Source organism: Petaurus breviceps, unplaced genomic scaffold (genome assembly GCF_028583685.1).
Source record: "Petaurus breviceps papuanus isolate PSGF00001 unplaced genomic scaffold, PetGlider_PUasm1.0 90919, whole genome shotgun sequence".
NCBI lineage: Eukaryota > Metazoa > Chordata > Mammalia > Diprotodontia > Petauridae > Petaurus > Petaurus breviceps.
The window spans coordinates 38917011-38928568 of NW_027187378.1; the positions used below are offsets into that span (position 1 = coordinate 38917011).

An 11558-nucleotide genomic window follows, 5' to 3' on the forward strand; every position below is an offset into this window, starting at 1 on the left:
ACTTGTGTTTATGCAGCCTTGTTCTCCAAAGCATTTTTATGTATTTTATTCATTTTTTGGTACGATAATACTAAGGGGAGGTAAATTAGACATGATTATAAGAAGTAGTCTAGTAGAAAGAAAAGATCACTGGACACAAAGTTGACCTGAGATAGAAACTTCAAATTTAAGAGTTAGACAAGGCCCTAGAGGTCATCTAATCCAAACTCTACCTAAATCAAACTGAAAACAATCTAAAAAACTGGTTATTCAGCATTTGCTTGAAGACCTCCAACACATTTAAGTTCCCTGGGGGCATAGACTATCTCATTTTGTGTTTGTTATTGCCAGGCACAAAACCTGGTTGATAGAGCCTGATTGATAATAGGGTCCTGACAAATGGGTATTGATTGATGGATTAATAGGGAACCTACTGCCCCTGGTTATATACTGATTTTGGGCAAATTCTTTAATTTTTCTGGTCCTCAATTTTCTCACCTGCAAAACAACAACAACAACAGCTAGCATTTATACAGATCTTTAAGGTTTATTTTAAAAAAAACTATATATGTTGCTTTTTTTTTTTGCTTTTTTATTGTTTTTGGAGGGCAGGGCAATTGGGGTTAAGTGACTTGCCCAAGGTCACATGGCTAGTAAGTATTATGTGTCTGAGGTCGGATTTGAACTCAGATCCTCCTGACTCCAGGGTACTGACTGAGCACTGGCTCTATTGACTGTGCCACTAGCCACACCTATGTTACCTTTTTTATGTCTTTATTGGTCCTTTTTTCAGATTACCATAATTCTTCCAGTATCCCTCTTCTTGCTTTCTCAGAAAACCATTATATAAAGTAAATACTGTTTTTAAAGACCAAAAAAGAAAAGAAGAGAGAAAATCAGTATAAATGATCAATAAATCTCAAACAAGTCTGAAAATATGTGCTAAATATGATACATTTGAACCTCCCACCTTCCAGATGTCAACCTATATTACAAAGCAGTAGACATCAAAAGGGAGGCTTTTTTACATCACCTTTTAAGCCGTGTTTGTTCATTTTAGTTGGGCAACTTTTATTTTTGATTTTTTAGTTCTTTTTCTTTCTGTTTACACTACCCCAGTCATGTACATTAATTTCTTAGTTCTACTTATTTTTCTCTATATCAGTTAAAGTAATTCTTTCCATGCTTTTCTGCATTCATCACATTCATTATTTCTAACAACAAAGTGATACTCCATTACTTTACCACATTTCAGTCATACCCCAAGTAATAACCATCTATTTTGTTTCCAATTTTTTGCTATTACAAAAAATGTAGCTATAAATATTTTGATATATATACTTTCTTCTTATAAATTATTCTTTTGGAGTATATGTCTGGCAGTGGAATCTCTTTATATAAAGGTACAAACATTTTAGTCATTTTATTTGAATAATTCCAGATTTCTAAAATATTGATATTAATTCACAGCTCCATCAAAAAAGTGCATTAATGCATCTATCTTCCCACAACCCTTCTAGAAGCTCTTTTTAATTACATGTAATAAAAAATTGGGCAGGTAGGTGGCACAGTGGATAGAGTCCTGGGCCTGGAATCAGGAAAACTCATCTTCCTGAATTCAAATATGGCCTCAGAAACTTAACTAGCTGTGTGACTCTGGACTGCTTGCCTCCACTTCTATATCTGTCAAATGATGAGTGAGAAGGAAATGACATGTTACTCCAGTATCCTTGCAAAGAAAACCCCAAAAGGGGGTCATGAATATGTTGGATATGATTAAAAACTAAAGAAATAAAAATTATTTTGTTTTTTGCAATGTCTTTATCATTTGAACAAAAATATTTCTTCTACCTGTAGCTATGAAAGGATGTGATCAACTTCTCATTTTCAATAGCATCTTTTGTTTTGGGTTTTGGGGCATTGTTTTGTTTTTATTGGGGGGGGGGGGGAAGGTAGGGCAATTGGGTTAAGTGACTTTCCCAAGGTTACATGGCTAGTAAGTGTTAAGTGTCTGAGGTCAGATTTGAACTCAGGTCTTCCTGGCTCCAGGGCCATGCTCTATTCACTGCACCACCTAACCACTAGATGAAATTTAATATTAAGGTCACATGTTCATTTACAAGGTATTATGGGATATGGTGTAAGATGTTAGTTTAAGCCTAATTTCTGCCAGACTGCTTTCTATGTTTCCCTACAGTTTTTATCAAATAAAGAGTTCTTTCCTAGTAATATGCTTTCTGGTTTATTTAATATTGGTTTGTTGAGTTTTGTTGTTTCTGATTCTCCTTTGTCTCATCTATTTAATTGTTGTGCCTCCCTATTTTTTAACCAATACCAGATAGTGTTGATGTCTACTGCTTTCTAATATAGGTGTACATCTGGAATTTCTATTCCCTTTTTGTTCCTACTTCTTTTCATTAATTCTTTGACATACTAGCTCTTTTATATTCCCAAATGAATTTTTTATCATTTTATTGAGTTCTATAAAATAGTCTTTTGGTAATTTCAATGGTAAAGCATTAAAATAATAAATTAGCTTTGATAGTTTTGTCATTTTTATTATATTTTCATGACCCAATCATGAGCAGTGAAAATTCCTCTAGGTATTTAAGTTGTTCTTTATGGCGCATTTTGCAATTGAATCTATATAAATATTTTGTGTGCTTTGTTATACTGATCACCAGGTATTTTATGCATTTTATACTTATTTGGAATCAGATTTTCATTTATATTATTCACCCTTACATTTTGTTACTGTTATATCAAGATGCTATTTAATTTTGAGGGTTTTATTTTGTTTTTAAAGTCCACAACTTTACTGAAGCTATTGTCTCAAATAATAACTTTGCAAATTCTCTGGGATTTTTTAAGTAATATAACATATCATCAGGAGAAAAAAAAGATTTTTTTATGCCTTTTTAACCTATTTTTATGCCTGTATTTCTTTCTCTTACATAATTGCTATTGCAAGCATTTCCATATCAAATAATGGTGGGCATCCTTTTTTTTACTTCTATGTTTATTTTTATTGGTTTCCTAATGTTGAACCATCCTCACTTTCTTAAATATAAATCCAACTTGGATTGGTGAATATGATGAATTTTCTATTAATTACTATAGAATGACAGTATTTTATTTAAAATTTTTGAAACTATATTCATTAATGATATTGGCTTTTTCATTTCTTCTTTTGTTTAGGTATTAGGATAATCCTATCAAATAGATTATAGCAATTAATCAAAAAATATTCACCATATTCATCCATTCAAATTGGATTTATATAAAAATGTAATGATGGTTCGATATTACAAAACCAATCAAAATAAATATAGAAGCAAAAAAGGGGAATGCCTATTGTTATTTGATATAGTTCTAGAAATGCTAGCAATAGCAATTATACAAGAGAAAGAAACTGCAGGCATAAAGAAGATAAAAAATATCCTTTTTTCTGATGTTATGATGAGGTACTTAGAAAATCTCAGGGAATTTGCAAAGATATTATTTGAGATAATAGCTTCAATAAAGTTGTAGACTTTTAAAACAAATCAATAAAAGAAAACAAAAGATGGGAAAGTCAAGAGATTTCTGCAAGAAATTTAGAGATATCAAGGAAACATTTCATGCAAAAATTAGCTTTAAAGGTACTATTAAAAGAGAAATGACCCTCCATGTCCTGATACATTCGCAGGATAATTTTATCAAACTTTTAAAGAACAATTGGTACCAACACAACACACATTATACTCAAAAATTGTCTTTAAATTTCTTAAAGATATCTCCTATCTTTCCCATTCTTTTGTTCTCTTCTATTTCTTTGCATGGTCATTTAATAACACCATCTTATATGTTCTTGATGTTCTCTGAAATTTTGCATTCAGTTGGGTATATCCTTCCTTTCTCCTTTACCTTTGCTTTCCTTCTTTCCTCAGCTATTATCATTATCAGACAGTCATTTTGCTTTCTTGCTCTTTTTTTCTCCTTTGGAATATTTTTTTTTGTTGCTTCCTCCTGTGCAATGTCTCAAATCTCTATCCATAGTTCTTAAAGTACTCTACCTACTAAATCAAATCCCTTAAACCTATTCATCACTTGTACTTTTGTTCATAAGAGATACTATTTAGTTTATACCTATACAATCTGATAGTTTTCCCTACTTTCTTCTATTTAAATATGAATTTTGCCATAAGAAGCTCATGATCTGAGCCACAGTCAGCTCCAGGTTTTGATTTAACTGACTGTTTAGAGCTTCTCCATTTTGGGCTGCAAAGTATATAATAAATCTGATTTTCTATATTGACCTTCAGGTAATATCCTTGTGTAGAGTCACTGGTGTTTGCTATGACCAGTGAGTTCTCTTAACAAACTCTATTAGTATCTGCCCTGGTTCTTTTTGTACTCCAAAAACAAACTCGCTTGTTATTCCAATTATCTTTTTATTTCCAACTTTAGCATTCCAATCCTCTATGATGAATGTCACATCTTTTATGGTGTTATTTCTGGGTGTTGTTGGTCTTTATAGAACTGATCAATTATAGTTACCTTGTTTATCTCTTTCCATGTTATAGATGTTTATTTTTGTTTTATATTTTAGAATGATCATAACTCCTATTTTTTTTAATCATCTGATTCATAGTAAATTTTTTTCTCAGTTCTTACTTTTAGTGTTTTCTTTGTTTTTGGGGGGGGAGGGTTTGGGGGAGTAATATGTTTCTTGTAAGCAATAGATGTGGGGCTTTTATTTTCTTCTCCCATCTGCCAGTTTATTTTGCTTTATTGGATTTTTTAATCCATTAACATTTTAAGTTATTAGAGTTATGTTTATATTTTTCTGCATTTGCATCTAATATTGTGGAGTTTTTATTTCCAAATTGAGATTTATTCATCTCTTTCTCTATAAACACAGTACTTTGTCTTTTCAGTTATTTTATCTTAATCTACTTTAAGTAATCTCTGTTTCCATTGGCACTCTTTCCTCTATTTTCACCCCCCTCCCACCCCCTAAACTGTTTTTCATCTCTAGTTTTAGAATGTTGCTTTATTTGTTAGTCCCTTTTACTTTCTTCTTTTTATCTATATGTTTAATTCTTCCCCTCTTTTTTCCTTCTTAGATAAGTAGTAAATTAAAATCTCCTTTTCTTTTCTCCTCATAAAATTGTTTTGTTTCTTGTGTTTTTATTTCATTTTCTGTACCTCCTTTTTCAAAAAAAAGAATTTTTTCCCTCAGTCTCTTAATCTTATATCTTCCCTTTCGACATTCTAGACTTCTTTATTTATTTACTCAGTAGACTTTATTTCCTCTGTATTGTGTATTCTAGATTTATTCTTGGTTTATGACCCTTACAGTTATTTAGTACTTCCTTGGTCTCTGCATTCTCCTATTTTGGATTCCCTCTTCCGAAGGGTTTCTATGTTATTGACTTGTAGGTCCTTTCCCAGCTCCTTTTTTTCTGTTACTTTGAAATATCATTTCTTCCATGTCATAGAAAGAAAATTGCCCCATGGTAGGAACACTCCTATGTCCCTGATTGTACAGTTCATTATTAAATTTTGCCCTTCATGAAGCCATTTTCCCCCCATTTGCTGTTAGATTTTTTTTCCCTGATTCCTTGGACTCTCACTGTTCTAGATGCTATTTGCCCCTAGAATTTCCAGTTTCTTGAAGCAGGCTGAATGATCTTTCTAAGCACCAAATCCCTGTGTATTATGCGCATTTTAAGGTCATCATCCCTCTTTATGGAGTATCTCTCCTTTGCCATGTTAACATTCATCAATGGTACTCTTTCTTACCAATGAAATAAGATTTTCTTTCTTCAAGTTCAATCACTCCCTTTATCTCTTCACCTATTCTCCTATAAGTTCTCTTCTTGATGAATGACTACAGGAGTTATTTTCCTGTCATTATTAACCCTTGTCATGATTAAGGCACATCACATATTCCCCCCTCTACCTTCTTCCACTCATTTCCTTTTTATATGCCCTTCCATTCTGTAATTTAGTTCTACCAAAAACAACCACAACAATAACATTGAATCATGTGTAAGTGGAGTGTGGTGAGGTTTAGTGATTTAACTTTTGAGGTCTGTTTCTCCACTACCACTTCTATTTGCCTTCTGCTTTCATATTTTTTCCTTTGTGTACTTTTAGAAAGATATCTGTTAATAGTCAATTTCTGTTTTGTTGTTGTTATCACTGGTTGCTATAAATGTTTATCTTTCATGTACATGTGGCCTGAGATATTTGCAAAGGAAATAATTTGTTCCAGTCTTTCTTTTCTTTTTTAAGAATATTCTAAGTTCCTCATTTTTATTGAGCATTCTTTTTTTTTCATTAATTGTCAGACTCAGGTTTTCAGGGTAGGTTATCGTGAGCTCCTTTGATCTTTAGAACACATTATTCTATTTTTCTTGTGGCTTCTGATGGGTGCATAATAATCTTGTGGGGGGTTTTAATTTCCTTTCCTTTATATTTGAAGGTCTTTCTCTTGGTCACTTGCAGAATTTGTTTGTCAGTGAAATTGTTCCTTTTAACTAGTATGTGAATTGTAGTGTATAGCACAGTTGTTGGGTTTTTTCCCTATAAGTAATCTGTGGATCCTTTTGCTTGACATTTTATTTTCTGTATTTAGAAACTCTAAGCAGTTGTCTTTTATTCATTTTTGCATTATGGTATTCAGGGTTTTTTTTTAACTTTTGGTTTTTTGGGGACACCTGTAAGTATAAAGTTGTATCTATGCATCCTGTCTTTAAAAATCAGTATGTTTTGTCCATAGGTACCGTGTTTTCCCGATAATAAGACCTATCCCGAAAATAAGCCCTCCCCTTACTGTGTAAGATTCCTCTAAAATAAGCCCTCCCCCGAAAATAAGCCCTATTGAGATTGCTACTGTAGTGAAGGTGATCCCTTGCGCTACCCTCTGTATGCACCGTCCCCCCCCCAGGTGAAACGCACGCTGCGCTCCGAGCTGCATCCAATCAGAGCTGCAGCAGTGAGCGCGTCATCCTGTTCTTCCCCAGTGATTTGCTTGCTGGTACATTTTTTTGTTCACATTTACCTGTTTATTAAAATTGCTGTCAATGTTCATTAAAATAAGCCCTCCCCTGAAAATAAGCCCTCTGGTGTTTTTCTGTCCAAAAAAAAATAATAAGACAGTATCTTATTATCGGGGAAACACGGTAGATGATGTTTTCCGTTCCTGTTGTAGATGATGTTTTCCGTTCCTGTTGTCTTTTTGCTTCTCTTCTTCCAGTTTGTCCTTTCCTTCTGGGAATGCACTGATTTGCATTCCCAATCAGTTATCTTCACTTTTATTTCATTGGTAAGACTGGCTTCAATTTTTTTTCTCTTCCGTCAATTATTTCTATTATTCAGGCCATAAATTCTGCTTTCACTATTATTATTTCTCTTTTAAAATACTTAGAAACATCCTACTGGGGTTCCCTGCTCTTTTGGGGAATTCACAGGTTCTTCTGCCTCATAAGGTATTGATTTATTTTTCTTGGTCTTGCAATATTTATTCATGGATGTCTAGTTTAATTTATCTGATGACCATGTTGTTTGTTGTTGTTGTTTAGTCATTTTTCAGTCATGTCTGAGTCTTCATGACCCTTTTGGGGATTCTCCTTGGCAAAGATATTGAAGTGGTTGGCCATTTCCTCCTCCAGCTCATTTTACAGGTAAGGAAACTGAAGCAAACAAGGTTAAGTGATTTGCCCAGTGTTGCACAGCTAGCAAGAGTCTGAGGTTGGATTTGAACTGGCAAAGAGGAAATTTTCTGATTGTTGGCCCAATATTTTACTTACTGCCACCTAGTTGCCCAGTGACCATATTATCTTCTCTTAATAATATTTTTCCTATTGGCCAATCTGATGGAGCTTTCTTCCTCCTGAGATCTTTAGTCATTTCAATCTTTTATTTCCCTACCTCATTTTCTGACACCTTCCCCTTTAAGTGGGGTTTCCCTGAGGACTAGATCTCAAAGTCATCTTCCTATGCTGGGCAATTGAAGATCCACCGTCTTCTGTCTCTGCCCCAACAGACTTCTGAAGGGAAAGAACCAGACCCAGGCAGATGCTAGACACTTAGGCTTGGTGGAGTACCCTGTAGCCAAACATATATCCTCCTTATTCTCTCTGTTTCCTGGCTATCTACTCCATTTTAGCACAGACTGCTGCCATATTGCTTTCCCACTGACCTAGGTACTAGGAAGAAGAGGGGGAGGGTAGAGTTGATCTATGTTGCAAGTCTATAGGCTGACTTGAGGAGCCCTACTGGAGATTGGGGAAGTGTGCTTAGTGAGCTTATTAGAGATCAAGGATTAGCCTTATCTTCCATTAGTTCATTAGATTTTTACACCATTAAAATCTTAGTGCCCTATCCTGTGAAGAAGGCTGGCATTATCTCTTTAACATAATTTCTATTTTAGAGAGTTCTCAGAGGTTGTGAGGAGAAAATGTCTAGTTCTCTATTTTGTTGATCATGTGTCTCAGAAGCCTTTGTTATTGTTCTTCTTTGATTCTTGCAATAATCCCATGAAGTAGAAGCTATCATTAATCCTATTTTCAGGTGAGGAAACTGAGGCAGGCAGAGGCAAAGTGTCTTGTCCAGGTTCACACACTTCATAACTATCTGATGTAGTATTTTAAGTCAGGTTTCTCCTTATTCCAAGTCCCAAGCTCTATCCGCCACACCACCTATCTCAGAAAAAGAAAACCCACAGGGAGTTAGTCTAGGGCGAGGAACAATCAGTGGGGATATCAAGATCAGAACTCACCGCTGTCTTCCTTTCTGTTCCTTCACAATGTCAATCATGGCCAATATTGATGCTTGTCCTCAGCAGCTTTGCTGTAGCCAGTAGCTTGTTGGATGCTGCAGTATCTTGACAGGTTCTCTTGATGCCAGAAAAACACCTTGATAAAATACTTTCTTCTGGTAAATATTTTAGGAGCTCTGACAATGAAACCATCATTACTAATCACTGGAAAGGAAGAGAACACACAAAAATCAGTGTTTGAAGAGAGAAGGATGGATGCATCATTGTAAGTTATAATGAGAGGAGACATTTACAATAAACTTTAAAGTTTGCAAAGCTCTTTACATGAATTATTTCATCTGAGCCTCCCAATATCCCTGGGGGTAAGTATCATACATATGATTATGCCCATTATCTTTTTAGATCAGACTTCTGATTTCATCAGTAGAAGATGCTCCTGGGGAGGAAGAAGCTTTACCAATGCTAATTAGCAATTTCTCTGTAACTTACAGTCTTAAAGAGTTACCTGAAGCACTAAAAGATTAAATGACTTGCCCAGGGTGATGCAACTATTGTGTATCAGAGGTGAGCCTTGCACCCACATGTTCCTAACTCCAAGACCAGGTCTCCATCTAATATGCCATGCTGTCTCTGACCCAGTTTTCATAGTGCAGCTGGGCAAAGCAACAGATAGAGGTCTGAACTTGAAGTCGGGGTGATGTAAGTTCAAATACAGTCTCAGATACTTAATAGCTATTTGATCCCAGCCAAATGATTTAATCTCTCTGGGTCTCAATCTCCTCATAGGTAAAATGAGGATAATTGTGACATCCGTTTTACAGGGCTGTTATGAAGTTTAATGAGATAACATAGATAAAGTGCTTTGCAAAGATAAGTGATATTATTTGTGTCTATGCCATTTGCCATTATCTTTCAAATCACTTGACACAAAACACACTGTACACACAAACTCACACAGACACATATACACAAACAATATCATATAGTTTCTAAGGGAAATATGGAGCCCAGCCCATACCAGTGTTGCTCACTATTGCCATCTGGCTGACCTAAAGATGGACAGGTCTCTTTGCAGTGTTAACCTTAGCTATTTTGTAGGTATCTGTCATGGGAAAAGAACAGGTTTTTTTTTTCTAGAACCACATGTTAAATCATTTGTTTGAACTCAACAAGTGGAGTCAATATGTATTTATTCAGCATCTAATCTGGGCCAGGCATTGTGCTAAGCATTGGGGGTAAAACAGAAATCTAGTTCCCACCTTCTTTCTCTCCTCTATGTCAGCACAAATGCTAACACCCCTCAGCCTTTGCCAGAATGCTTGATTTAAAGCCAGAAGCCTTGCGTTCATGGCCCAACTCTGTTCCTGACTATCTTTGAGGGCTTGGTCAAAGGCTTTGACATCTCTGATCTTACATTTCCTCTTCAGTAAAATTAAGAAATAGGACTAGAGGTCCTTACCAAATAGAAATCACAGTTATAAATCCTGTAATCATAGAAAGGTAACTGTAGTATGGCTAAATTTAGAACTAAGAGAATACCAGTTATTCTACTAACTAGTTGTGTTTCCTCCAAGCTTTATCTGTGAAATAGGAATCAGAATAACATTGGCATTCTTTGCTTCATAGGGTTTCTGTGAGTCTCAGATTGGTTAGTAGATACAAAGCACTTTGTAGACCACAAAACAAAATAGATTTATATAAGTTGTATTTACTGTTGCTGTTATGTTCCTACCAATAGTCTGTTCAGTTATATATGCTATTTTACATATTTAGTGTATGAAATTTTATGAAGATAGAATTTATCAAAATGAATCACATTTCAAATGAACTAGAATGAGACACTCTCCAAAGTGGAGCTTCTTAACCTTTTTGGGTCATGGACCCCTCTGGCAGTGAGTCTGATGAAGCCTATAGACATTTCTCAGAACAACATTTTAAATGCATCAGATATATAGGATTAAAAGGAAACCAATTGTATTGAAATAGTTATAATTTTAAAAAACAAGTTGATGGACTCCAGCTTAAGAGCCTCTGAAAAAAGGATCCTTTCATCTGTTAATATACACATTTTTGTAATATGCTGTAGGAACTGTAGTATAACAGCATAGTATGGAAAATTAGCTGACTTTGAAGGCAGAGGATCAAGGTTAGAATGCTGGATCTGCTAAATGTGAGTTGAATTTGGCTTTTGCTCTAAAGCATCAGTGGCCTGACTACAAAGAGGCAGCTGACTAGATGATTTCCTAGGTCCTCTGCCAACTATAAAATCTTATGATAAAAAAACACATTATGTGTGTATGTGTGTGTGTGTGTGTGTGTGTGTACAAAGACATACATATATATCTCAGGATCAGATCTGTTTAAATAAACTATATTTTAAGTAGTACTGTCTTCCATTTAGTCTTTCCTTAAGACTTCTTAGGTCAAGAGGAAGTGAGGGAGGAAGAGAGGAAAAAAGGAGAAGAAAGAAGGAACAAGGGAAGGAATTAGGGAGGAAAAGGAATGAAGGGAAAGGAGGGAGGGGAAAGAAGGAAAGAAAGTAGGGAGGAGAAAGAAAGAAGGAAGGATGTGAAGGAAGAAAGGAAGGAGGGGAAAGGAAGAAGGGAGAGAAAGAGGGATTGAGGAAGTAAGACAGAGAGGGAAGAAGGAAAAAGAAGGAAAAAGGGAAGGAGGGAGGAAGGAAGAAAGAGAAGGAAGGAAGGAATGGAAGGAGGGAGTACAGAAGGCACAGTGGAGGAAGGAAAGAAAGAAGGAAGGAAGGAAGGAAGGAAGGAAGGAAGGAAGGAAGGAAGGAAGGAAGGAAGGAAGG

The 11558-nt window shown here is 35.2% G+C and overlaps 2 long non-coding RNA genes across 5 annotated transcripts in view; one reads left to right on the forward strand and one right to left on the reverse strand.

The window, feature by feature from the left end:
- Positions 1-9064, forward strand: part of LOC138152096 (uncharacterized) — a 50837-nt gene extending 41773 nt beyond the window's left edge. For all 3 annotated transcript variants that reach the window (XR_011166024.1, XR_011166023.1, XR_011166022.1), the window contains exons 3-4: positions 7551-7652; positions 8921-9064. This is a non-coding gene — a long non-coding RNA (uncharacterized lncRNA). The remainder of the gene's footprint in view (positions 1-7550; positions 7653-8920) is intronic.
- Positions 1-11558, reverse strand: part of LOC138152098 (uncharacterized) — a 42584-nt gene that overhangs the window by 4820 nt on the left and 26206 nt on the right. Inside the window, exons 3-4 of one of the 2 annotated variants that reach the window (XR_011166026.1) lie at positions 8750-8953; positions 741-837 (exon numbers count right to left, since the gene is read on the reverse strand). This is a non-coding gene — a long non-coding RNA (uncharacterized lncRNA). Of the gene's footprint in view, positions 1-740; positions 838-7651; positions 8670-8749; positions 8954-11558 lie in introns of those variants that run through there. The other variant, XR_011166025.1, reaches the window with a different exon arrangement.